At 48.4% G+C, this 4,611-nt stretch overlaps 1 long non-coding RNA gene across 1 annotated transcript; it reads left to right on the top strand.

Annotated features, from left to right (window-relative positions):
* Window positions 1-1,444: 1,444 nt before the first annotated feature.
* On the top strand, window positions 1,445-3,807 carry LOC133222965 (uncharacterized). The gene is made up of 4 exons (XR_009728425.1): window positions 1,445-1,628; window positions 2,258-2,325; window positions 3,233-3,310; window positions 3,752-3,807. It is a non-coding gene; the product is annotated as an uncharacterized LOC133222965 (long non-coding RNA).
* The last annotated feature ends 804 nt before the right edge of the window (window positions 3,808-4,611 follow it).

Raw genomic sequence — 4,611 nt, 5'->3', positions numbered from 1 at the left:
TTGTCTAGTATGTACCTTGGGGGCCTTAATTAGATGGGCAAGGAGTTTAAACAGGGTTAGTGCCTCTTAGTCCTGTGCTTTACAAAGCTTTCTGTTCAGTGCTCTTATGGTAGAAGTCTGTGCCAGGTCACCTGTGCCTTGGCATGTGAGCCCTGTTCTAGAGGTGAGAATGTGTTTTAATGTCTTCATCTGCTCTAGTTTAGCCAACCCCGTTTGTAGGATCACTTTGGGCCTCCAGGAGGAGCTATGGGATGTGTATCAGCTCGTGCTGGTCTCATACCAGGTTCCATGGCCAATGTGCTGAAACTGAAGTTGTTGCTGTAGTGCAGAAGGCTTCTGGTAGCTCTGTTGATTCATGTGGCAAGGCTGGGGTTGTCCTCACCAAATCTGTGCTACAGGCCTTCTGTGGAACTTGTGTCTTCCAGGTTTCCCACATCAAGTAGAAAAAGCACTGAGCCTGATTGGCAGGAAGTTCAAGGAGCTGTGTCTCACCAACATCCATGATCTACCTCCACCAGCACCACTGACACTTCGTCGCCTCCTCATGAATGCCTGGGTGAGTCCCAGCTTGCTGGCTGTGCTGATGTCAGGGTGGAAGGCTGTTGCTGGTCACTGCCATTGTAGGACGCTGTATCCATGTGGCTGGCTCACAGATGCCCTCAAACCCAGTTTGATTTTGTGTGGCTGGTTGTTGTCCAGCTGATTTAACTGGGTTGTGTGGCTGGTTGTTGTCCAGCCTCAGGAGGTGCTGGTGGAACCGGGAGCTGCTGTGAATGGAGCTTGAGTTGCAGTGAACACTAATGAGAGCTTCTTTCCTCCACGCGACAGCTCTTCCTTCCGGATGGAGTCACAGTGGATGTGGTTGTGGCGCACCAAGTCGATGCAGGGCACATGTTCCTGCAGCAGCCCACTCACCCCACTTTCCATGTCCTGAGGAGCCTTGAACAGCAGATGTCTGTCTGCTACTCTGAGCCCAAAATTCCAGCCCTGCCAACTCCAGTATTAGGCAAGTAACTTGGCTGCTCACAAACTGTTCACTTGAGAAACTTCAAGGGTCATGTGAAATCCTGCTGCCCTGAGTTAGGCTTGGGAGGCTTCCCAGTGCGTGAGAATGTGATAGTTCCTTTGGTATTCCATTTCTTTTGATTTGGGCTTTTTTTGACAGGTAAAGCACAAGGTGCTGCTCTGTTCTCTTACCCCACTCATCCCTGAATACCTCTCCAGCCACTTAGTTGCACACTGAAATTCAGAAGGAGAGCAGTCAGTCTTGGGTTATTTCTTATTTGCCTGGCACCTGGTCTATTTTTGCTGACAAAGTGTGGAGCTACTCCCACATCTTCACAGTGTCACTGTCTGTACGTGGTCTGAAGTGGAGGGTGCCTCCCATGGAAAGGAGTTACTAGTCATAACTAATGCCTGAAGCGCTGATTTCTGGAAATCCACTGAGCTTTCTTCTCTCTACCCTTACGTTCTGCAGCTGGTATTATCTGCGCAGCTCCAGGCCTGGATGGGGCATGGCTACGGGCTCAAGTTATCAGCTACTTTGCAGAGACCAGTGAAGTGGAACTCAGATATGTGGACTATGGAGGATATGACAAAGTGAAGGTCGACACACTCAGACAAATCAGGTGTCTAGCTCCTCTTCCATGGCCTGAGGCCGTATCTGGCTTGAATCTTCATCAGAGGCATCTGTATTGGTTGAATTACTTGTAGGTTTTTCCACAGCTGAAGTGGGAATTGGTAGGAAGGTTTGTCTGGGCAGCAGGGGTGGGCTCCCTGGCAGCACAGCAGGCTCTTGCAAGGCTTTACTGCAGGGGAGGGAAGAGGAAATTGTGACTTGTGTCAGTTCAGCGTGGCAGCTGAGCAAAAGGATGCCTTTGGGAGGCCCCAAGGTGTAGTTAGCTGCTGAGCTAGGAATAAGATTAGGATTCTCTATGCTCCAGCCCCGCTGTCTGGAAGTGCTGTATTGGAAGAGGGTTTTCTTACACAAGCCCATTCAATACTTGATTGTGCCCAGAGGTGGGAGGAAAGCAGTCCAGGCTCCATGCTGGTGTCTTTTGCTTGGAGCCCAGTCCAACCCGGCATACTCATCAGACAATGGATTGCTGCTGCTTAGGGTGCTGGAAGGTTGTTTTTGACTGTCGTCAATTTTAAACTAAATCCCTGTTACAGCAATTGATTAATCAATGTCACCTGAAAGAACACAGGAGTGACTTCAAGCCCTGTTCTTATTCTGACGGATTCTCTTTTCTTTAAGGTCTGACTTTTTATCGCTGCCTTTCCAAGCAGCAGAAGTTTTACTGGATGATGTGGTGCCTCTTCCAGGTAATGGAGCTCCCGACAAGTACAATTGGCGGTCCTCCTGTAGTGTCAGTGGGTGCCAGCGGTGGGCAAGCAGGGAAGGGATTGTGCCTGAAGCTTCCCTCTCCTATTGCAAGCAGAGCCTCTGGTGTGACTAGAGCAAGGACTGGAAAGAATGAATTTTATCCTTCTAAATGTGCTAGCATGGCAGAACCTGTCAGACTCCAGGGGAAAGATGATAAATGTCCAGGCTTTTTCCTGCTTGGAGGAGAGAGCGAATTACTCTCCTAAAGAGCAAGTTGGCAGGGCTGGCAGTGTATTGAGTGAAGTAGCTGTAACTACTCTGCCACCTTCTGTCATCAAGTAGCTGTAAATGCGAACTTAGTTTTAATGTGTTAAACCAGTATCTGATACTTTCCTACTGAAGTGGCTGACGTGTATGGTTCTGTGTTCAAAATGCTACCGTTCAAGCCCTGGCAGAGTGCCGTGGTGGTAGAGATGCCTGATGGCTGGGGGCCTAAAAAGCTGCCTTGTACGGAAGGGGCTCCTGTAGGAGCTGGGGGTCAGGTGGGTCAGTAGTGTCTTCAGGGTCAGTGAAGTCCTGAGGCCCTTGAGCTTAGTTCATTAAGGATCAAAATCCTAACGACAGCTCAAAGGTCCTGCAGATATGCACTTTTCTGTCTTTAAAGCCTCCTAATTCACCAGCAGCTTAAATTCATACCAACTTAGCTAGTGGCTTTAGAAAGCGCTTCATTCTTCCCTTCAGCAACACAGCAGGCATAATGCTTGTGTGATCTCCAGCTTAACAGACTGGTTTCAGCAACAGTGGGTGACGATTCAGTGGCCTAATGGTCAGGCAAGATGAGCTTAATAGTCCCTTCTGGCCTTTAAAGCCTGTGACCCTCCTTTGTTTTCTCCTGCTCTTCCCAAGACGAGGATCGCTTCTCCCCTGAAGCTGACGCGGCTGTTGGCGAGATGACCAGAGGCGCGGTCCTTGTGGCGCAGGTACGTGGAGCTGTTGGGGAAAGTCCTGTTGCTGATGGTGCTGCTGCTGCTGCGACTCTGGGCACCCCGCATCCTGCGTGTGTGTGAGCACAGACAGCAAAGCCAGAGCCTGCAAGTCTGGCTGCTGGGCAGGGGCTTGCTGAGAAATCGTGGTGCTGAGAACTTCCTGGTGTAGCATCAGGTACCGCTGAGGGCTGTGTGGCTGGGAAGGGATGAGTGTTCTCTCTTGTGAGTGATGTGGGCAGAAAGCCAGGGGAGGGATTTGAGTGATGAAAGCGAACTTGGCCAAGGGTGTTCCAGCTGCTGCCTGGTGGCAGGAGCTGCATTTCCTCCAGCCTACACATAGGAAGGGTATCTGACAGGGAGGGAATGATGCTGGCCTTGCGTCCTTCATGGCTCACACCACAACTGCTGCCCACTCTGGTTTTTCTGTGTTTCCAGGTAGCAAATTATGACAGTGCAACAGGACTGCCACTGATACAGCTGTGGAACTTGAGGGGATTTATTTGTTTTAAAGTTACTTGATAAAATGACAAAGCTGGGAGGCAGAGGTTGTCCTTTACATGCCTGTGGCTTATTTCTCCTCTGTCTTTAACACTGATAGAGATTACTATAGAAGAACTTGAATAATTCTGTCTTTTCACCAGAGCTGATGACTTATACTTGGCTTAATCTCACTCCTTTGTTGATGGCCATGCTGTGGAATTTCCCACTGGGAAAGCTCAGAGTCCTGCTTGCTTAGGCTGGTCCCCACCAGCTGACTCACAGGCAGGAAGAGACAGCAAGAGCAAAGGAGGTAGCGCTGCCAGGAGACATAAGGAAGATGAAGGGATGAACGCGTACATAAGCTGAGAGGCTTGTAGGCTCAAGCTCCAGCATCCTTTATGCTGCCTTCAGGAACTGTTCTAGAGAGCTTTCTTCCTTCAAACCAGAGAATTTTATAGTTATTTTTCTGAGCATTTTATTATTTATATTACTATTATTTTATTATTTATGTTTTAACTGCTTGGTCACTTGTGTTTGGGATCTGTGGTAGAGTCTCATTAGATAAGGCTTTGGTTAATGAAAACAGGATGTTTCTCTTACAAGCACCGGTGTTTAAAATGAGCAACTAATCAATTTCCTCAACAATTTAACTGATAGACCAATGCAGCAGTTGTGAACAGCAAAAACCAGCTAATGCTACTGCGTGTTTTCTACAAAGGTCACTTAAAATGTGAGTGAAACACAAAATATGTCTTAACCATGTGTTCAAACAGTGGCAGTTTAACCACGAAAAAGCAAGAAGTACATTGCTGACTTAGT

This window comes from Neopsephotus bourkii, unplaced genomic scaffold (genome assembly GCF_033783945.1).
Source record: "Neopsephotus bourkii isolate Nb327-2 ecotype Australia unplaced genomic scaffold, CSIRO-AGI_Nbou_v1 NB_1629, whole genome shotgun sequence".
NCBI lineage: Eukaryota > Metazoa > Chordata > Aves > Psittaciformes > Psittacidae > Neopsephotus > Neopsephotus bourkii.
Note: the sequence above shows the minus strand (reverse complement) of the source record. Positions and strands in the feature narration are given on the sequence as shown.